Consider the following 24306-nt stretch of genomic DNA (forward strand, 5'->3'; position numbering starts at 1 on the left):
GGTCAAGAGTCAACCAAGAATCACCAAGAAGCAGGTCTGCAAGGATTTGGAAGCTGATGGAACACAGGTGTCAGTCTCCACAGTCAAGCGTGTTTTACATCGCCATGGACTGAGAGGCTGCCGTGCAAGAAAGAAGCCCTTGCTCCAGAAAAGGCACCTTAAGACTCGGCTGAAGTTTGCTGCTGATCACATGGACAAAGATAAAACCTTCTGGAGGAAAGTTCTCTGGTCAGACGAAATAAAATTGAGCTGTTTGGCCACAACACCCAGCAATATGTTTGGAGGAGAAAAGGTGAGGCCTTTAATCCCAGGAACACCATGCCTACTGTCAAGCATGGTGGTGGTAGTATTATGCTCTGGGGATGTTTTGCTGCCAGTGGAACTGGTTCTTTGCAGAAAGTAAATGGGATAATGAAGAAGGAGGATTACCTCCAAATTCTGCAGGAAAACTTAAAACCATCAGCCCGAAGGTTGGGTCTTGGGCGCAGTTGGGTGTTCCAACAAGACAATGACCCAAAACACACATCAAAAGTGGTAAAGGAATGGCTAAACCAGGCTAGAATTAAGGTTTTAGAATGGCCTTCCCAAAGTCCTGACTTAAACCCCATTGAGAACATGTGGACAGTGCTAAAGAAACAGGTTCATGCAAGAAAACCATCACATTTAGCTGAACTGCACCAATTCTGTCAAGAAGAGTGGTCAAACATTCGACCTGAAGCTTGCCAGGAGCTTGTGGATGGCTACCAAAAGCGCCTAGTTGCCGTGAAAATGGCCAAGGGACATGTAACCAAATACTAATGTTGCTGTATGTATATTTTTGACCCAGCAGATTTGGTGACATTTTCAGCAGACCCATAATAAATTTATGAAAGAACCAAATTTTATGACTGTTTTTTGTGACAAACATGTATGTGTTCCGATCACTCTATCACAGAAAAATAAGAGTTGTAGAACTTATTGAAAACTCAAGACAGCCATAACATTATGTTTTTTTACAAGTGTATGTAAACTTTTGACCACAACTGTATATATATATATATAGAAGCATCTACTCAATAGACTCTACTAGAAAAAAAAAACATTTCAAACACACTATTCAAACGCTTTTAAAACTTATTAAACTGTGCTCAACCATTTGGTAGAGCTCATTTGAATCACCATATTGTATTAAAGTAGATGTTAAACATAACTCAACTCAATAACTGATTTTAGGCTAATATGTTTCCGTAGATGGTGATGATGAGTTTTTCAGTAACATACCTTTTTTACTTTTCATTCGTAAATCACTCCACACATGTGGATTCAGAGGTTTTGATTGCTGTAATTAGGAGCGTGCCATATTGTGTTGTGTTGTATGCAATAATATTCCCAATATTGTTGAATTATAGTTATCATAATAATACCCTGAAATATTGTGATATAGCTACTAGAGACTTATATATTATGTCTGTCCCGTAAAATTTATTTTACTTGAATCCTGGATATATGACCATCATGACATGTTGGATCATTGTCTTCTGTTGCAATCTGATAAAAAATCCCAGTTAGGGGAAAAAAAAAATCAGGGCTAGGCAAGAGAGTGGTAGAAAAGTACAAAATGCAAAAGAGCAAAACACAAAAGAAACGTCAGGTAGAAGAGCTAGGAGACTGGATTCAATACCGGGCTGGGGTGAATAGAAAACAATGGGTATTGTATACTGGTGAGAGCAGGTGTGAGCAATCTAGCAACTCGGCGAGTCAGATTGCTGTAGTGTCACGTGATCAGGAATGTCTGGGAGGTCTTGTGTAGGTGCATACTGGGATATGGAGTCTTTGGTGTGTGGACTAGAGTCCATGGCAGGCAGACTGACACAAATAAAGTTTAATATTGATGTTGTTGCAGCAGGACTTTTTTTTTTTTTTTTTTTTCAATTTTGTTTTGTAATATCGCCAGGAAATTATTGTTGTTAGTTATTTTAGGGCCATATCTCCCACACTTAAATGGGATTACGCAACTTTGTGAAATATATATATTTTATTATTGTTACTTTGTATTTTGATGTTACCAAAATGTTTCATCTCAAATCTCTCAAAGAGGTGTACCGTATTTTTCGGGCTATAAGGCGCACTTAAAATACTTATTTTTTCCCAAAAATCGTCATTGCGCCTTATAATGCAGTGCGCCTTGTGTATGGATTTTGCTTGTGTTTACTGACCTCGATTTTTATGTGGTACACGGCGCTCTGTTGTGCAGAATTCCTCACCCACGCCAGAAAAAGATCCCCCTCTTGGGCTAGCGCGCGGTTACCTTTGACTGCCGTACTGCCTCTCGGCTGTGGCTCAGGGTAGCTAGTTTCCACTGTAGCTCCGTGGCCAGAACAAGGTGCCGGTAAACTTTCCTTTCCACCCGTTCTGGGTTAATAGCACAAACTGTTTCTTTTTAGCGCCCACTTCTAAGTAAAGTTAACCTCTTAACACGCGCTGGCCCACCGGCGGGCCAGAAATATTTAATATTTCATAACTGGCTGTGTTTCTGAATAGTTATGAACAGTTACAGGTTCAATATAGACATCCAATATACCATTTTAAAGCTTAGAATCTCTGCTTTTGAGCTATTTAGCCTATGTAGCAGAATATCCTTTCAGAAAATAAACATTTAGGGCGAAATATGCCTTGGTTATGATTTTAATAATTCATAACTCTCATATTTGCGTTTATCGTTCGTCCATATTTCATCGAATGCGGTCATGTCATACACCATTCGAACCGTCTGGCTCTCCGGATTCCAGAACTGTGCTTTTACTGTAGGATGTATGTTTCATGAATTAGAGCTGCGTCAGAGCGCATGTTTCCAGTAATAAAAGGCTCTCTCCTTTTGTCCTGGGGTAACCTCCGGTCACTGCCGCCACCCCCCGAACACACACCCGCGCTCAGCCACAGGTCCTACCTTCAAAACGCGTCCAGACTAAAGAGAATCCATCAATCCAGTCTCCTGTAATCCACAGTTATATCCAAACAGCGCTGGAAATCACTTCATCCAGAAATGAAACTTATCCAATCTTTATCTCTGTTTTAAAACCGTTTTATTCACCGAATTCGGCACAACACGCTATTATAGTCAGAAGCCTCGCAGAGTAATGCGGTACTTGCTGTGCTTCAACATAATATTATGGTCTGTCGGAGCGTTGCGGCTACCGTTGTCAGGAGCGTCGCGGAGTAATACGTACTTGCTGTGCTTCAACATAATATTATGGTCTGTCGGAGCGTTGCGGCTACCGTTGTCAGGAGCGTCGCGGAGTAATACGTACTTGCTGTGCTTCAACATAATATTATGGTCTGTCGGAGCGTTGCGGCTACCGTTGTCAGGAGCCTCGCGGAGTAATACGTCCTTGCTGTGCTTCAACATAATATTATGGTCTGTCGGAGCGTTGCGGCTACCGTTGTCAGGAGCGTCGCGGAGTAATACGTACTTGCTGTGCTTCAACATAATATTATGGTCTGTCGGAGCGTTGCGGCTACCGTTGTCAGGAGCCTCGCGGAGTAATACGTACTTGCTGTGCTTCAACATAATATTATGGTCTGTCGGAGCGTTGCGGCTACCGTTGTCAGGAGCGTCGCGGAGTAATACGTACTTGCTGTGCTTCAACATAATATTATGGTCTGTCGGAGCGTTGCGGCTACCGTTGTCAGGAGCGTCGCGGAGTAATACGTACTTGCTGTGCTTGTTGATTTATTGCTCAGAGATGTTGTTATTTTTCACAGATATTGTGAAGGATTTATTGCTCAGAGTTATTGTTACTGATATAAATAAAGTTTCATTTAGTGCGCCTTATAATCCAGTGCGCCTTGTGTATGGACTAACACTAAAAATAGACCGTTCACTCATCGTGCGCCTTATAATACGGTGCGCCTTATAGTCCGAAAAATACGGTACATTTTATAAACTTAAGAACAAACACAAAAGAATCCGTATTGGTTTTAAATGGAATTGCTTTTTTGTGAAAACCTTAAAGGGTTAAATCACAGCATCAAGACACATCAGCACCACAGCACATATACACATCAAGAGTTACAACAGCAGCATCTCTGTCTGTTCAGTTCACTTTTTTGTTCCCAAGTTCGTAGACTTTTTTGGACCTTCAGCCCAGTCAGCACTCTTGATCTAGAATGACTCTGATTAAAATAAAAGCTGAAGAAAACAAATGACTGAACTAAAGAACTGTATGAAATGTATACCGTTCAGAGTCGGTCAGCTACAAGCAGTCTTTGTGGCTGTCTGCTTAAAGAGCTAATCGAATCCGACTCTCTTAAGTTACCTTCGTTTGAGCGTAATTGAAAAGCGCATGTAAAATCAAGATCTGCACGCTGCGTTAGCATGTAATGACTACACGTCGTGGCTGAAACCATAGTTTAATCACAGCTGAGCTGAATCGAATGAGGCACTCCCACTTGATGTGAAGGAGCACGCCAGGATTTCTGGCATTCTCAGCATATAGCTGCAGAGAGGGGTCGGAGGGAGGGTGGAGGGGTTGGTATTTATTTAGTCTCAAACCAAACTGTGAAGACTACATTCTGTACAGACTTTCATGGTCATGGAGGAGATGGACCATACCATGCTGTGGTTAAGAGAGAGATGGAGGGAGTGTGTGTATACGTTGTGTGTGTGTGTGTGTGTGAGAGAGAGACAGAGAGAGAAAGCAGACACACTCCCTCTTCCTCTGGATTAGCACTCTAGCTGTAGAGGAGCTGCTGTGGTGGTCAGTGCCATGCTTTCCTTAGCTGTTAGTGATAGCTAATTTCCTCCTAAATGGAAACTGTTTGGCTTTCCGTAATTCCTAAAGAGCAACTAGAGAGAAAGAGGAAAAAAAAATCCTTTACTCCAATGAGAGTTTAATGGCGGTGGAAGCTGGAAGACATGGCACATTTCATTCTTATGGGCTCCTCAGCCGGTAATTACTTCAGCGCCAAACTCAAGTGTTTTTTTAAATGTATAATATATATATATATATATATATATATATATATATATATATATATATATATATATATATATATATATATATATTTTTTTTTTTTTTATCAAATTAAATCAGACTTATTGCTACATTGCATAAGCACAGTTGTAAATTATAGCTGCATAGTCCCTCACTCACAGTAATACATACACTATATGAGTTACACTATACATATTAATTATTGCACACTTTAAATGAACAAGGATTTAATATATAATCCAGGAAATATACAGATATTGTATAGATATGGTAAACGCTGCTGATCAGATCATTAGAAGCCATAGAAACCTTAATTATGTGTCAGATCATGCCTCAGTTGTGTATTATTGTTAAGTGTTGCTAATAGGGTCATAAAACACTGTAATTGTTAAAAGTTCATAGATCGCCTGCTGGTTGCGTACTATTGGTAGATGTTGCTCATTGGATCATTAGCGGCCACATTGCATATGTATATGGGTCTGATAGAATCTGCAACCATAACTAATAAGTTATCTTATTATGCAAATAGAGCACCTTTATAGCTGTTAAAGCAATACCTTCAGCAGTGTATTTTGGACAGTGCTTGTAAGTGACAACAACAAAATATCATTACGGAATTTCAGTTCAAGGGAAATGTGGAAGTCAAGCAAACAGCAAATTGTTTAAAAAAAAAATCAGTTATTGCAGTTTTTAAAGTGCTAGTCCTTGCGTGACTGGCTGAAATGCTGTTTATTGTTATATCTGTATGTGAAAAAAGCATACAAAACTATAAACGATATCATGATTACTACAGTTATTGAGGTCATGTGCCTTTATTGTATGATAAGTTGCTACAGTAACTATCGTGACAGGCGATGGGTACCTGAACCTTCGCATTTCATTGGCTGAGTAAAAGTGTGAGGTTGAAGATCTTCAGGTTGTTGCTCTATTGAACTACAGCTAATCAGCTCCTCTTCTTCAGCATCTCTTCAGCAGAACAGTCAGATATTTTTTACCCTCAGGTAGAAATAGAGATGAAGAGTGCGGATATTACTGTATATTTCTCCAGGTGTGCCATTTATATTGCTATGTGGTCATTTTTGATGGACACATTTGTGTTTTGTGAAGACAGATGGTAGAAAGAAATCAATAGCTGACGGGTTGTGAGTATTTAAAAAAAAATGATGCTATTTTTTAAATAATTTTTATTTCAAAATTTTCCGATTTCCCCCCCAATTTTACAAGGCCAATTACGCAACCCACTCATTAGGACACCCCCTATAACTAGTGATGCCCCAACACTAGAAGGGTGAAGACTAACTCATGCCTCCTCCGATACATGTAAAGTCATCCACCGCTTCTTTTCGAACTGCTGCTGATGCAGCAGTGCCTAGTAGCATCACAGCGAGCTCGGAGGAAAACACAGCAACTCGGTTCTGATACATCAGCTCACAGACATGTCCTGTGTTGCGGACATCACCCTAGGAGTGATGTGGGGAGAGAGCGCCATCTACCCACCCGGAGGGAGCAGGGCCAATTGTGCTCCCTCTGAGCGCCGCCACTTGATGACAAAGCTGCATGAGCGTGGGTTCGAACCGAAGCTGATGCTATTTAAACTAAAATAAAGAGAAATTATACGTTAATTTAGATTTAAAAGTGGTGGCCTTATGTAATATGTTCCAAAAAAGAAAAAAATAGTGTGGTGGGTGAACAGACCCCTTCTTAGGCATGTGTGTGTCTCTAGACTCAAAGTTCAAGTACAAGCACTGACAGCAAGCACACACACACACACTTCTCAGCCTCAATGCCACCTATTGGAGCTCCATAGGGACAGTAGTGTGTCAGGCCGAGGATGAGGCCTGTGTGAGTGAGAGCAGCACCTAAACAAGTGAGAGAGAGAGAGAGAGAGAGAGAGAGAGAGAGAGAATGTGAAAAAAAAACCACTCGTCTCACACAGAGTCCAAATGACAGCCAAAAGCCACAGCTCAGCCATTTTCCCCCAACCGATTTCCAGCTGCTGCTGTTCTTTCACAAGACCTCCGTATCTGCGGGCTTCCTCTCAATTTATTCATTAATTCAATCAAATTTTTAAAGTGCCGAATAGACTTGACAAGAAGGGCTGGTTTTTAATAGCTCGCATAATATTACATGATGTGAGCTCTCTGGAGAAGCGCTTTTTTCTTTTCTTTACATAGAGCAGCTACACATGTTTAACTCAACATATTTGAGAACATTCTCTACTCGTGCTGTAATTGTGCTCACAAACGTGCGCAGGGCTCTATTTCTTTATATTAATGTTGAAAGATCTATTCTGTTAATTTTGTGGCACATGCATTTATGAAATGTAATGAGACAACATGCATATCATTCAAACACCATCCTATGATAATGGCATAACTAACTTTTCAAGTTTTTCATCAAAAAACAAAAAAAAACATATAACAGTTGTTTTGGCTATTTATTAATTAGAAATGGGTTAGGAGGTCAAACAGTAAAACCAATCAGAAACAATTCTCTTGCAATAAAAAAAAAAAAAAAATATATATATATATATATATATATATATATATATATATATATATATATATATATATATATATATATATATTAAAAACATTTACTGAATGTTTTATTGACTAAAATGCAAACTCAATCAAACTTAATAAAACTAAACACCTACAGGTATTGGACAATACAACAGAAACACCTGCTTTTAGACCACAATAATTTATTCAGTTCTGGTGAGAAACAGGAGAGTTGAGGTGCACATTGAATTCTGCCGTGATTTGGGCAGCCGTGGTTTTATGTTTTTTGGATACAATCCGGGTTAGCTCCCGAACATCCCTTTCAGACAGCTTCATTTTACAGCGTCCACAGTTAATCCTGTTGGATGTGGTTGGTCCTTCTTGGTGGTATGCTGACATTACCCTGGATACCGTGGCTCTTGATACATCACAAATACTTGCTGTCTTGGTCACAGATGCGCCAGCAAGACGTGCACCAACAATTTGTCCTCTTTTGAACTCTGGTATGTCACCCATAATTTTGTGTGCATTGCAATATTTTAAGCAAAACTGTGCTCTTACCCTGCTAATTGAACCTTCACACTCTGCTCTTACTGGTGCAATGTGCAATTAATGAAGATTGGCAACCAGACCGCTTCAATTTAGTCATGAAACCTCCCACAATAAAATGACAGGTGTTTCAGTTTCATTGTCCAACCCCTGTATGTACAAATTCTCGGCCTGTTCCATTTTTGTCCTGTTCTATTTCTGCGTTTTTTTCCTTGTTTTTCTGGCCATGTGCTTCCTAGCAAATGGCTCTGTGTTTTACTACCGTTTTACTACTGCGCCTCCGTGTTTAGGTCAACTGTGTCCTTTTTTTTATAACTCCGCCTCCTCATTACCTTCCCCAGGTGTTTCTTGTTTCCTGTTCCACTTCAGTATTAGGTTAGGTTTGCTCGATCCATGTCTCAGTTTATTTCTTGTTTTTGTTAGTTAGTCTTGTTTGTTCATTCATGCACCCCTTTGTAACCATGTTCTCATCATATGCAGTGTAAATGTGTACTACAGGAGTTCTCACTGCTTTCTCAGAAGAAACTAATTTTTCTGTTAAATGCATTTTTAAAAGCATTTCTTCAGTTGTATTTGTTTAGATATTTTACCTACTTCTCTCCTCAAATATTAAAAAACACAAAGGTGTCCTAACTTTAATTACTGTGGACAGTAGAAAATCTGTTACAAGCAGAGTACAACTATTGTAGTATCTTGTATCTTGTGTAATTTATTCAGTGTATTGTACTTCAGTTCATTTATTTGTGCTGCAGAGACAGACGTGGAGTTTCTATTCGGAATGCATGGTGCGTGATGGGTGCCGGCACCGCCCCGTATTGCTGCAAGGAAACACAATTACTTCCATGAGAGGACTCGGCTCTAAATGAGCTTTGCATTTAACAGACCAAGCGAGGGCTGGGCAGGTGCCGCAGCGTGCTGTGGTTTATGTATTCCGCCAAGCTGAGCAAATCAATAGCCGTAATTTAATAAGAAAAAAAAAATGGACTTGATAGAGAAAATGAATTGCTGCTCTCCAGTATCAAAGAAGCCATTTAGAATGGTGCCATTACTGGCTTTTATTTGTAGTAATGAGTTGGGAGGCTTGTTGTGAGGAGAAAAAAAAATAAAAATTGATGTTCAATGGGCCATCGGAAATGTATCAAGCAGTGATGATAAGTGATGATTCAAAGACAGGCAATATCATTTTCACGTGTGCATAATTAAATATCACAGATAACTGGAGATACATTAGCCGTGAGTTTTTTTTTAAATATCTGTTCATTATTTCATTCACAAAATGTGCAGAATAAAAAAAAAAATCACTTTTTATTTATTTCTTTATTTATCCATCCATCCAATAACTTGTCACTAATATTAATTTAAATACAAATAATACCAATACAGTAGGTAGAGGTATTGCATTATAGTGTTAATTAAAACATCTCCATAGCTCTCCTCATGCTAATTTAGTGTTATTTACTAGGGCTGCAACTAATGATTATTTTGGTAGTCAACTAATCGGATGATTATTTTTTTTAGATTAGTCGATTAGTCAATAATTATTTCTGTCATGTTCTCCATCTCTAAAAATAATAGAAACAGCTGTACGTGAGATTTAAAGGGCATTTAAATGTTTTGTTTTGTTTGAAAGCAGAAAGTACTGACATTTAGTGATTAAAAATGTAATACGTTGTGTTTGGTCACTTTTGAAGACACAGACTAAGTTGAGTGTAAACTGTGGGAGTGAGCCATATTTACCCATCTCCCATTGTGTTTCTGTCCCCAGAACTTTGTGTACTGTGGTGCTGTTAGCCTACATATTAACGATTAGACGACAATGTAATTTGTAGTCGACAAATTTAAATTAACTTCAGATTATATTGACTAATCAGCCCTTCTATTTAGTGCTTAATGATTGTAAAACTGAGAAATTCTTATAATGTAATATGATTAGGGCTGTCAACATTAACTTAATGCTAATCTGGAAACTTTAACACGTTCATTTATTTATGCTAATTAATTCAAAATTGACAGAGCCTGGTGATGCATTATCAGTTTTATTTAGTGATATAACACAGAAAGACTTATTGAATTCTATTGTGTTAATAATTTCATTATTTTGTAATCAATTAACACCAATAAATATGATATGATGATAATATGAATATGATAAGAATGTTTTTACAAGCTAGAACGCTCTATTTGTTTCATTATTTATTTTTTTCTTTTTGACATAGTGTGAATCTGGTTGTAGTTCTTTACCTTGTACAGTCATAAATAAATAATAAATGAATGAATAACTAACCAATATAATTGCCCCAGATTAATAAAAAATATGACTTAAACATATGAAAAAAAAAAAAAAAAACAATCGTTTTTAACCTTTCCATTATCCGTTTAGGTGTTGTATATCTATATCCTTCTAAACTATGAAAGAAAATCCATTAAATATCGTTTTTCTTACTATTCTTTACAAATAATATTTTAAGATTTTATATGAATAATACATTACATTAACAAAAACTATTTGTACACAACATACAAATGTACAAGCATTCTCTCTCTCTCTTTCTCTCTGTCTCTCTCTCTGTCTTTTTCTCACACATATAGCTGCATGCAGTGGAGGGAACTGCAGTCAGCCGGAGGAGATCAGAGGGATGCAGGGCTTTGGCTTTGGTTAAAAAAATGGAGAGAGAGAGAAGGAGAGAGAGAGAGAATGAGAGAGAGATGAAGAGAGAGAGAGAAATAGAGAGAGAGAGAGAGAATGAGAGAGATGGAGTGAGAGAGAGAGACAGAAAGAGAGAGAGTAATGGAGCTCTGCTCTCTGTCTCATCCCCACATTCTCCTCGGTCTGGCTGCCATGCCTGTGGCACTCCATGGGTGTTAAAGACCCCTCTCGCTGTGGACAAATATTCCTGTAGAACATATTGAATCAAGTGTACTTCAATATTGCATCCAGGGGTTTGGGAAGTACACCCAGACCAATACTAAACGGCTTAGGGGAGACCCAATAAACAATCAGACAAACAAAGAGCAGCCAAAGCCCTCTCAGTGGGCGGATGTGTGGAGAGCGGGGGGCAGGAGGAGGAGAGAGGGGAGAGGGGGGGGGGATATAGTACTGAATGCAGTATGCACTGGAGATAGAGAGCATGAAGGCCACATCTGATCAGGACAGGACGGATGTGTGTGTGTGTCAGTGTGTGTGTGTGCGTAGAGGGACTTATCCCCACAGCAGCATGAATGGAGAGTGTGTCCACCAGATAACACTTGTTCATCCTCCCAAGCAGCAACACCTAAACGGGGGCACATGATTGAAGGACCACTGTTCAGATGCTCAGAATCTGATCATATTACTACCACCACCACGCTTAACAGTTCATGTTATGAAAGTTCATTTAGTTCATTGTTATGAAACTAAAGCTTTTTGAGGCATATAGGTGTCGGTTTTGGGAGCAGCAGAAACAGCTTCTTTCTTGGACAGCAGTAGATTGCAGACATTGAGTCTTGTACTCCAGCTCATGGCAGGCCTGCATCTTGGTTAAACTTCACGAAAAAGTTCACCTGAGGGTGACACTTTAGGATTTCTTCCATCACATATTTTTTTTGTATTAGTACTGCATGCAGGTTCTATGCTCAGAACTTTGTGAGAAAGATAAAATGTTCTTTACATGGTTGAATAATAGGTTAAGAATAAATATAAGGTAACACTTTACTTGGATGGTCCATTTTATGGCCTTGTTGATGCTCAACTGACATTCAACTAACACTGAATTTAACTTTACCCTATGTTGAATGTAAATGATTCAAAATAGAACCTAAACCTACACCTTACCCTTACCTTAACCCTTAATCATCCATAAAATCAAACCCTACACCTAACCCTTACCCTAACCTTAACCTAAACTTAAAATCTAACCCTAAACCCAATCCTAAAATGTAAAGATTAGAGTTTGGGTTAGAGTTGGGTTACACTGTGAGATACAGTTTTCTTTAAATATTGATATTGTATGCAATGAATTACATAACTATAAAATTTATTAGCAGAAAACAAGTTCATATTCATTTTCAATATTTGGTGGAATAAACCTGTTTTTAATCACAGTTTGATGCATCTTGGCATGTTCTCCTCCACCAGTCTTACACACTGCTTTTGAATAACTTTATGCTGCTTTACTTGTGGTGCAAAAATTCAAGCAGTTCAGCTTAGTTTGATGGCTTGTGATCATCTATCTTCCTCTTGATTATATTCCAGAGGTTTTCAATTTGGTCAAATCAAAGAAACTCATCATTTTAAAGTGGTCTCTTATTTTTTTTCCAGAGCTGTATGTCATTCAGCTTTATTAATAGTGTGAAATATAAATCAATTAATTAAATATTTAATATAATTGGTATTTTTAAAAATTCAATAGAATCAGTAGAAATTATTTATTGACAGAAGCCAAATGTACCCTCAGTTCTTAAGTGAACCATATGAATTGAATTTGCTATATAAAAATGTTATTAAGCTACCAGATGATCACTGTATTTTGAGCTGAAGTGTGATTTTTTTTTGCAGAGAATGTGAACATCTTTTCACTTCTCCTTCTTTTTTTTTTTAACTCCACAACTCCAACACTGATTTGAACAGGCGTGTGCAGGCGTTTGCTTAAGTCTGTATAATCAAATTAAATTAGCTTGTTCACTTTATCTATTACTATATTCATTAATCAGAGGAACGGGCTGTGTAAAGTGTGCTTTACTGCTGATCCACACAGGATTTCAGCACTTTCAGTTGAAGTGATGTCAGGCTCGCTCCCTGTCATGATTCAGCAGGGCTTGCTTGCCTTAAAACTGCACCAGCAGTGTTTTTAAGTGCTGAATCCGGGAGTGTGCTGAAGCCATTGGCTGGTTTGTTGAGTGCTGTAACTGTGTAGAGTTGTGCAGAGCTGAAGCCGGAGCTGAAAGCGAGTGGGCTCAAGCATGCTCGAGTTTGTTTGCTGAACTGGCAGAGACTCGGACTGTGGTCTCTCTGGCTACTAGAGGCCTGCTTGGCTTGGCAGGATCTATGGGCGGGCCCTAGAATCGCCTTGGAGGAGTGTGTTCCTGTCACACAGACGCGCCACACACACACACGTATATAAATGCACACACTTCCCTTTTTTATAGCAGCATCTGGGGGAGTGTCGGAGTCAAAATGCCAGAGTAAGTGTTTGACTCGTTTCAGACCCTTGTAGACACTGTTAATGGAGTGCACTCTCTACCCTTCACCTACCAACACTAAAACAACACCAGATGGAGTTCATTCCGTGCTACACTTTTCCCCCCTTTTTCCCACTGCCCCCGTTCTGTCTACCATAGTGTCTTCTCCTGGCACGCTGGGGCTGCTTAAGACCTTTGCCCGGTAAGCAGCTGCCTGACAGGAACGTATGAAAAAAAATAAATAATAAAGTTAATGTATGTGTCTGTGTACGCTGAATTATATTAGAACATAATAAACAGATAATTTTGTTCAGCTCCACGTACAGTATAGCAACATATAGGACACTTTGTAGGTCTATAATCCAAGGCTGTAGTTGTTTAGCAGTCTCTTGCTTTTCTGCAAGCTTCCTTTTTTCTTCTTTCATCCTGTCCTTTGTTCAATAGCCAGCACCCCACAGGATAGACAACCACAGGACAGCTATTTTTTTGCATATGGTGATGGTGTTTTAGTATGTGTTGTTTTGGTTGGTAAGAGTGAATCAAACATAGCAGTGCTGCTGGAGTTTTTAAACATCTTAAGCCTTATCCAGACGGGGAACGTCTGTGAAAAATATTCTTATTTGATAAAACTCTTGCTTCCAGACTTCAACTGAAAAAACAGGAGGACCAGTACGTTTTTTTGATTTTATCAGTCACATGACATCGCGTTCAGTAGCTCCTCCATTTCCATTCGCTGTTGTGTTTTTACGTGGATCCCTGTGGAAACGCTCGCCCAAAGTGTAATTACGGTGCATAGCAGTGGACAAATAGCTATTTTATTAAATGCGAGGTGACAAAACTCAGAGATGTGAGTCTGAACGGGACTAACATTACTGCAGGACCACGGAGTTTAGCAAAAAACATATACGGTTGTTATGGACAGGAATAAAATCATAGAGGACCCCCCATAAAAGAGAAAATAACCCCATAACCCCCTAAGAAACTAATCCCATCTGGATCAGCGTCCTGCAACCACTGTTGAAGGACCATCACAAACTGTGCAGAAACACATTCAGAGCTTCTGTTTCTGGGTCTACATCTATCTATCCATCCATCCTTGTTCTGTAAATACTGTAAGTACTTCCCCCTTATTTGTCTTGTCAGTTGTTTCAGATCATCCAACAAATGTAATATTAAATAAAACTCAGCACAAGAACTTAGATAAAGATTTATGTAAGAGCTGTGTAATCTATATATTATCTTCTCTATCAACCAATTCTCTATCAAATTTCCATAGCAACACCCAATGCAAAATAACTGCCGGACTGGATGAAGTCTAACCATTACTTAAACAGATCTGCCAGTGTAAACCAGACTTAAAGGTCTGCAAAAGCAGCACCAGTGCAGTGCACCACAGTGAGAGGCTTTATCCAAAAATGGAGAAAGCGTGTAATACTGCTAAACCTTCCCAGTAGTGACTGCCCTACCAACATTTCCACCAAGCCAGCCTACTTCAAAATGTCTCAACGGAAACTAAATAAAGGTTTAGGATTGGCAAAGTCAGAGTCCTGACTTGAATCTGATTAGGCTGCTGTGGCAAGACTTTAAATGGACAGCTAACAGTAACTAATGTATTACATTCATATATTACATAATACATTTTATATACAGGGGTTAGACAATGAAACGGACACACCTGTCATTTAAGTGTGGGAGGTTTCATGGCTAAATTGGAGCAGCCTGGTGGCCAATCTTCATTAATTGCACATTGCATCAGTAAGAGCCGAGGGTGTAGGTTCGATTAGCAGAGTAAGAGCACAGTTTTGCTCAAAATATTGCAATGCAATGTGCAATGTGATGCAATGTGATGTATCAAGAGCCACGGTATCCAGGGTAATGTCAGCATACCACCAAGAAGGACCAACCACATCCAACAGGATTAACTGTGGACGCTGTAAGAGGAAGCTGTCTGAAAGGGATGTTCGGGTGCTAACCCGGATTGTATCCAAAAAAACATAAAACCACAGCTGCCCAAATCACGGCAGAATTCAATGTGCACCGCAACTCTCCTGTTTCCACCAGAACTGAATAAATTATTGTTGTCTAAAACCAGGTGTTTCATTGTCTAACCCCTGTATGTCTTGTATATAATCACTTACATATAAATGATGGCTATAGAAAATCACTGTGACGTCACATATGTTTGTTGAAGATTAAAGATTAAAATTCAAAACTTTAAAACTATGAAGGAACACATATACAGTTAAGAAGTAGACAAAAACACCTGACATAAAAACCCAACCCAGGTGGTTTGGAACGAGTTGGAGCTCAGAGTAAAGAAAAAGCAGTTACCAAAAGCTGAGCACCTCTATGGAAACTCCTTTAAAACAGTTAGAAGCCAACTGAGACAACAATGCCAAAAGTAGGCAAAGTTGGCATTAAAGCAAAAGGAGCTACATTGAACAATCTAAAGTATTAAAAAAATATTTTGGCATAGATTGGTAGTTGGACTAGAAATTCCACTTTAAATAGCAACTCTATTCTACACAATTACTTAAATACAAATTCTACAATAAAAATATATTGACATAAGCTTACTATAAAGGTTTAAATAAAAAAGAAAATCATTAAAACTGCATTTTCTTCTTCGTAAGTTTGGCAATTCCAATGTGATATTTAATCTTAAGGTTTTTAATGCACTTGAGACCCAGTCTGCATTGCAACAGTTGCCACTAAAAAAAAAAAACTGTTTTGTGTGTGAAGCACGATTTCCCACAGCCTAAACTGACCATCAACTGATCATAGCTCACTTCTATTTCCAGACTCTCACACTGGCATATGTACCAGCACAATGCCCCTTTAAATGCAGCAATATAAAAAAAGGAAAAAAGTCAAGCTAGCTAAAGCGTATGGCTAAAGGGCCGGGTAGCAGCGGCAGCGCGGGGAGGAGGGTGCTGGGGGATCGGCAAAGGGAGGAGGCAGGGGGTCAGGAGTGTAAAAATAAGAAGCCCAGCAGGAGCGGAGCGGCAAGGTGACCCCTGCTGCAGCGCTGGGCCGGGCCAGGCGGATCGAAGGCATGGCGAAGGGGCTGCCGGAATCAGGGCCTCGGTCTCTCAGGAATGCTTCAGGAAGATCTGCTGCCATACCTGAGGCAGCCGCTCATTTATCTGGAATGCGGCGCTCCGAACTGCTAACGACCAGCTCAAATTGGACTATTTTTTCCCATTTGTCAGCCAGCCAGCTGCACCGGCTCCGCTGCGCATCTGCGCGGACGGGGGGAAGGCGTAGGACAAAGAAAGTTTCGCACTCATTTTTCTCACCTCGCTCCCTCACTCTTCTTTCTTCAGCTCAATCTTTCTCTCCCTTCAGTCTGACTCTCGCTGACTTGCTCTCTCCATCCCATGTTCCTCAGCATATTCTTGTCGTCTATCAATCTTGGGGATGGTGCCCAGGCTCTACCTCCGCTCTCAGAGGAGCCAGGTGCCTTTGGCATCTGGCAAAGTCGTTCCTGTGACATTATTGTAGGTCGCCGCTGCCGTGCAAAAAATAATCTTATCTTAAGTTTTGCTGTTTTACTCTTTTTGATATGATTTAAATCTGATTTCTGTTTCTTCTTTACATTGTGTCATAATTGTCACATGATGACTGGACCAATATAAATGCTTCAAACTTCTATTAATGAGAAAGAAAATATATATATATATATATTTTTATATAAATTATATAAATATTTTAACATGGATTTATCTATATGCTTGTTTTATTGAAAACAGTTTATTTGGGTGAGTAAAGCACTTTTGAAGTAAGCTTAGATTTCCAATGTTTTAATTAAATTTGGCGGTATGTATATATAATTTTTTTTTATTTAAGTTTCCTGTAAAGTTGGCATATTGGAGATATGGACGGGTTTTTGAAACAGTAGCTATAATAAATAAAAAAAAAGTGTTTCTTTTCCTGGGACAAAGTTAACGCTGATGTTGAGTAGTTGCAAATTTGTTATTGTTCTTATGAGCCATGCATTAATCTACATCATTTTTTTTATTGAAAACAGTTTATTTGGGTGAGTAAAGCATTTTTTTTACAGTAAGCTTATATTTCCAATGTTTTAAATGAATTGAATCAACAGTATCAAGCTTTTTAGCCCGTAAACCAAAAAAAATAAAAAATAATAATAAAACATACATTAGCTGCACTGATAAAAAAGCTGCAGTGTTTAAAGCATGTGAAAGACGTCATTACGGTACTTTACTGTAGATTAATATTAAAGTTTTTGATATTGTTTAAATCTAATTATTTATTTTTTTTACATTGTGTCATAATTGTCACATGATGAGAACCAATAGAAATTCTATTAATGAGATAATTAAGTTGACATATTTAAGATACAGGGTTTTGACCAAATGGGTATAATATCTAAAAAAAAGGAGTTTTTTATTCCTGGGACAAAGTTTTAATGCTGTTCTCATACCAGTGATGCTTCAAAAATAAGACTTTTATTCTGTTGTAGTGGTCTGCCTGTCTTTGACTGCTTCTAAATGAACCTGTTTGAGTCTCAGCCAAATAGTTCAAGTTAGTCATTTCCCCTTTTCATTTCTACTCTCTTTCCTCCTCATGCTGCTTTTCCATTTCCAAGCAGAGCACTTAAGAGACTATGAACTGTAGCACTAATAGAACATATAATAGCTTCACATGAACTTCTGAGGGAGAGTTCTCTGCATGTGTTCCCTTCATTTGGACAACGTCAGCTACATATTTAATTCAGACAGACCTGTATTTGTTCCCTTCTTGTGTTTTTTTTTTCCTAGGGAAGAACTTCAGTTGCCTTGACCGCCTTAAAACCAGACCAACTAAAATATTTACAAACCTGTACTTCCTCAAGAAACACATAATTAATTTCAGCATGGGCCTCTAACGCTTAATTAAGTTAACCTTGCTCCCTTCCTTCTCCGTAGGCCTCCTGGCCAGATGCTGTGGTCGGACACGGCAGCGTTTTCTTTTTTTTTTTCTTTTTTTTTTACCTGCGTAGAAACCTGCTGCTTTACTTGCTGCAGCAGCCTGTGTATTTTCTCAAGGAAAATATCTACCTTTAAACACTTATTCACTTACTTTTTTATTCTATGAAATTAAGCCTGTCACAATAACTGCATTATCGATTTATCGTTCGATAAATTATAATGACTTCAATCATTTTAATAATCGTGATATCGTCCATTGTGTTTGCACTTACATATATTGTGGCTGTGTTTGTGGCTGCACTGACCTGGTAGTGCAGAAACACAGAGAGACACAGAGATAGACAGTAAAGTAACTCAAAATGTACCTTTATTAGGAAAAATGCCCTCCATCAACACCCAAAACAAACTTAAAGAAACTTGGTAACGGCCCAGTGCGGCTCTAGTTGCTTAATTTTAGTGTCTTAGGATCATGTTGCCTCAGCCTTCCTCTCACCATAAGCGTATCTAAAAGGGGGCTGAGGCAGGGTGTTTATGCCGGTTCAACGTGGGCCAGCTGGGACAGACCGGGGCTGAACGTCATGTTGTGGGGCAGACCCACGGTTCCCCTGCCTCCACACTTCGCAAAATTAGGTGCGTTTTCAAAATTAGACGCGTAAACAGGAACGGAAAGTTTATTGTGTTTAAAAGGGTTAATTACTTTGTTATGATATAATCTTATCATTTTATTTGTTTCAAATTAGTGGTCTAAAAATGCCAACAATATCGTTTATCGCAATAATTTCTGGGACGAAATATCGTTTGCAAAAAATTGTTATCGTGACAAGCCTATATGAAATAATAATTATTTTCCCTGGTGTTAAAATGATTAGAAATCATCAAAACTTTGATTACAGACTAAATGTACCCAAGATAAATTAATTTCATTTGTTAATACACGTCCATTCCTGCACTTCAGGCCTGCAGAACATTCCGAAAAAAGTTGGGATTACGATTTAGGGTTAACAATGAGTTTAAAAAAATAATCTAATAATTATGTGATTTCAAATAGGTGTAATCAACAGGTGACTGTAATCATGAGTTGGTACAAAAGCAAAATCCACAAGTCTAGAGCTGTGTTCAGAATTACTCACTTATTAACTTAGTCACTGTCCACTTCATAGCATCACTTTATAGTGTTAGCATTACTGTATGTAACAAATGCATGAGAAAATGATTGAAATGTTTAAAAATCTATATTCTTTAAAGAATGAATCAGTATCCCAAAAGTGTTGAAAAAAATCGATGTTGTGTGCTAAGGGTGGGAAAAAAAATATTGTTATCGCAATATATTGCATAGTTTTAGTTTGCAACCAATCATCGATATGCGGCATCAAAATCAATATTTTATTGAAATAAAGGCCCTCTCTACTTCCTAAGACAATCCCTCCAGTATGACTTCCAAAAGGTGGTTAGTGCTAGTCTAATAAATAGGGTAAATCTACAGACACTGCAACACAGGCAACAATAAATCTATATTTCATGGTATAGTCTTAATTATTCGAATCGTATTTGTTCCTCGTCAGTAACACAGATGCTGAGTATTGAATAGTATTGAATTGATATAGTTATCGTATCGTGAGATGCCGTGTAATTCCCACCCCTACTGTTTGCATCACTCCATAGATTACAAGGAAGATCCAGACTGTTATCAGCAACAAGTCTAAAAGCCAGAGCTTGTCATGGGATGGAGTTGGAATTGTCATGTACAGAGTACATTGAGCTGATAAAGCTTAAAACATGTTCCAGGAACATCTAGGCCTTTTTCAACAAGACAGTGCAAAACCACACGCTGCACACATTACAAAGCAATAGCTGTGGATGAAGAAGGTAATGGTCCTGATATGTCCCTAAAAATAGAAAATATGTGTGGAGAATTTTTACAGATGAAAAAAAAAAAAATAAAAATGCAGCAATGATGTCCTATACTGTGGTCAATTTTTTTATTTTTTATTTTTTATTTTTGGAATGTGTTGCAGACTTGAAAAACATTAATAGAAAGTATATTGGCATATAAAATGAACAAAATGAACCAGTCAAAAAGTACTGAAAAATATATTGCGTTTATACAGTCTGCAATCCAATAATAAAAAAAATCAAAGTATTCAGAAGTCTGATTAGATGAAGATGAAGACTGCTTTGTGCTGTCTGAAGTGTGAGCGCATGCTCAGAGTGAATGTCCATGTGTGTATAAACACTGTATATGTGTGTGTGTATATATATTTGAGTGTGTGTGGTAGTATCGTGTCTGTTTGTCTGCTGGTCTGTAGGATTTGTCTTGTGCAATTTTCTCCACCATTTGATGCTTGCGTGAAGGATCATCACGCTCCATCTATAGCAGAGCGGCCTGCTTTTGGTCTGTTCTTGGCTGTGGACGGTTGGGCTGAAAGAGCAGCGGCGGCGGTGGTGGAAGGTATCTGGTGTAATAGTGCTGAAACTGGTGTTTGGTTGTAGAGTGGAGGCATTGTCTTAGCGTATTACTGATGCGGCAGCAAATTGTCAGCGTATATTCAGCTTGTCTCAGTTTGTTTGGATGATGAAACCTTTTTGCAATCGGCCCACGGCTGTGTTCCACTCTTTCATGTGTCCTGTGCCGCTGTACGTTTGGATTTCTTTGAAATCACTGAACAATCTGCGCACTTGAGGTCGACTTTCATTTCCACTCGGTAACACTTTGAAGCCCCGGCTACATCATTGCGCGCGTAGTCGCGGCTCGACGCGGCTTTCAAGAAGCGTTAGTGCGGCGAGGGGGCCGCGGCCCTGGATGGGAAGGGACGCTTAACACCGCTTTTAGGACGGAGCGCCTCGGTGCGCCTGCGTTTGTTTAAGTTTTTTATAAGGCGCAGATGAACTTGATTAGGCTGCTGTCACGCGGGCAGTGTGTAAATTGTTGTGAGAGTCTCGTCTTCCCTCAGGACCCTCCCTGTCGACTGTGCTCCTGTTAATATTCATCACGCATAATGTGCATCTATTGCCCCGGCAGAAGATGGAGGTGGAAAATACCTCCCTTCACGTTTTGCACGCCGTTCCATACTGTTTCTTTGCGTAAAACGGAAGTGATCTGCATGCATAAACAGAAAAAAAACAAATAAATAAAAAGCTCTTTTGATTTCCTGTGTGACGTGTTGGTAGCACTTATATAGAGCGTGAATAAAATTCCCCTCCTCCGCTTCCCTCTCTATCGCTCTTCCTCTTCCCGTCCTGTCACTCTTCAGTTAACTCTTGGCAAAACTCCTTAGAAGAAGGCGGCCCCTCTTTACATATCGCCACATTGTATTGATTTGAGGTGACAGTTTTCCTAACAAGCACCCTGTCAACCCTTCTCTTTTTGCTAAGTGAGCAACTCAAACCCACTATGGCTCTCTGTACATTTGAGAGAAGAGTGTGTGTGTGTGTGTGTGTGTGTGTGTGTATGTGTGGGGGCGGGGGGAGGGAGAGAGGGAGATCTCTCCATGCGCCGTATCTGCTGCGATGGAGGCTAGTCATACTGACAAGGTGTGAAGAGTCATGATCCTCTATTCTCTAGCTTTCATAGCTTTCACGTCCTGCTTTCAGGGCCTGTAGCCAGAGCTTTTTCAAAAAAAAAAAAAAAAAAACGGCACGGTACAAGCCTGACAGACAGACGCAGCCGCCACTTACCACCTAACTGCTTTAGACATGTTCCTTTATTCACATACAGCGGCTCTTAGCATGACGTTTTCCTGGAAATGTTACTTAACTTTTAAGAAAGCGCTTTTTAAATGTCTCCTGTTGAAAAAAACACACAAAAAAAGATGTCTTCCAGTGTTGAGAAGATAAAGAAGATGTAGAAGAAGAAGCTTCAGATCTGGAGAATTACCTACTACTGTCCATAGGTCCCTATCACAGCTGTCACAGATGTGCTATCACAGATGTGCTACCTGTGGCTACTAAAGAGGTAAAAGTAAAAGGGCTGGATTGAGAGGTTGTAGACTTGTTGGTAAGAGAGGAAGAGAAGGTCCAGGTAATTATGTGATGGTAATAGAGATGCTGTGTAGTAGTGTCAACCTTAGTGTCAACGCTCTACTCACAGAGGTGCACTCTACACACATTGTAGGCTATTGTTTGTTAGATGAAAGATGGTTGCTAATTATTGCTAATCCAGACTACAGTTCATAGCAGCCCAATGGGAAACATATGTATTAGTATTATTGCTCTCACGAAAAACTCTTGGTCAAAAATCTTCAAAATGGCAATTTTACAGAAGGAGATTGAAAACTTTCTTAAAGAAGCAATAAGTAAAAATAAAAGCGAGTGTGTGAAAGGGCAAACACTCTCTCATCCACAGATGCGGAGCTCACATGCTTGGCTAGATTGACACACAGAGCAGCAAGCGACAACAAGTTTTTATGTCAAAAGTCCAAAAAAAAGTCCAGTCTCTTCTATGCTAAGGATGGTGGTAAATGCCCAGCTTTGGTTTGCAGAACTTGTTGAAGCTCAAAAAGCAGAAAAATAGCCAGCTCGCCCATTTCAATGCCTGCAGCAAACTGTTTGCATGCTGTTGTCTACACCTGGCAATCCCGTGTGTGGAAATGGGGCTAAGAAAATAGAGGTGGCCAGGTTTAGAGGCCAAATCCCACACAGATTTCTAGTGATATACCATACAGTTCTAATAAGAAAATACTGTCTGAAACTCTGCTGACAAGAGCTGCCAGTGTTTATTTAAACTCATCATATTTTCTTAATATCTGATGATGATACATCCTAATTATGTTATGGGTTACTACAGAAAATGTAGTCTTTAAGTTTCCTTACTTACTACATACTGATGCTCAGTGTTTCATCACCTCTAATGATAAAATAATCTGCTGTTTTTATTCTTTTAAATTGAGGAGAAACAGAAGCTAATAGAACATCTTCATGGTAAATGAGTGTAATTCTCCACTGTGAGTCTCTCTCTCTTTCTCTCTCTTGTGTTGTTAGTGAGTTTCTCCGTGGTGCACAGTGACTCTGACCTTACGTTCTCTAATTCACAATGAAGTATAAACAAGTCCTGTTTATCTGTCTACCCTGGACGTTGATTTGTTGACTCGAAATGATCATGCGAATGTAAATGCAGCTGATTTAGCATGCGTGTCCTGCCTCAGTGCGTCTCTGTGTGTGTGTGTGTGTGTGTGTGTGTGTGTGTGTCTCCTAGCCTGTCCTGTGTTTGTTTGTTTGTTGTCAGTGTGGTGTGGTGTGACAGGCTGGCCTCAGCTCGACGTGTCACTCGGCGAGCACTGTAACAGGAAGTGACACAGTGTGAGAGACGGTGTGACACGCACAAATCACTGCTGATGTGTGATGACAAGATGAAGGCACGCCACACACCTGTTTTGAGTGTGTGGATGGGTGTGGGTGGCAGTTGAAGCATGTTAGTAGTTTATACTTCTGTATTTCTGCATTGGTAGTGACTTACTTGTAAGTCTATGTGAGCATATGAGGTATAATGTGATAGAGATTCAAGGAATATTCGCCTAACAAAATTATTCGGCTAAAAATGGCAAAAGTAGCACTTTTAGTGACTATTCAGATAAATAAAGAAAAATATTATACAATATACAGCTCTGGAAGATTTTACCAAGTTGAAAACCTCTGGAATATAATCAAGAGGAAGATGGATGATCACAAGCCATCAAACCAAACTAAACTGCTTGAATATTTGCACAAGGAGTAAAGGCACATAAAGTTATCCAAAAGCAGTGTGTAAGACTGGTGGAGGAGAACATGATGCCAAGATGCATGAAAACTGTGATTAAAAACCAGGGTTATTCTACCAAATATTGATTTCTGAACTCTTAAAAGTTTTTGAATATGAACTTGTTTTCTTTGCATTATTTAATATCTAAAAGCTCTGCATCTTTTTTGTTATTTCAGCCATTTCTCATTTTCTGCAAATAAATGCTCTAAATGACAATATTTTTATTTGGAATTTGGGAGAAATGTTGTCTGTAGTTTATAGAATAAAAAAGCAATGTTCGTTTTACTCAAATATAAACCTATAAATATTATTTCCAGAGCTGTATACCACACAGTAACTTTTCTTAAAAATGCAACACAAAAATATTGTTCAATCTGCTAATATTGACTGAAATCCATGCGATTCTTTGCTGAACACTGGCAAGGTCAGATCGAGGTCTGATAATGGGTGCCAGA

At 39.0% G+C, this 24306-nt stretch overlaps 1 protein-coding gene across 1 annotated transcript in view; it reads left to right on the top strand.

The window, feature by feature from the left end:
• Positions 1-24306, top strand: part of roraa (RAR-related orphan receptor A, paralog a) — a 441123-nt gene that overhangs the window by 119991 nt on the left and 296826 nt on the right. The window lies entirely within an intron of this gene.

The sequence above is a fragment of the Astyanax mexicanus genome, chromosome 2 (assembly GCF_023375975.1).
Source record: "Astyanax mexicanus isolate ESR-SI-001 chromosome 2, AstMex3_surface, whole genome shotgun sequence".
Taxonomy (NCBI): Eukaryota; Metazoa; Chordata; class Actinopteri; order Characiformes; family Acestrorhamphidae; genus Astyanax; species Astyanax mexicanus.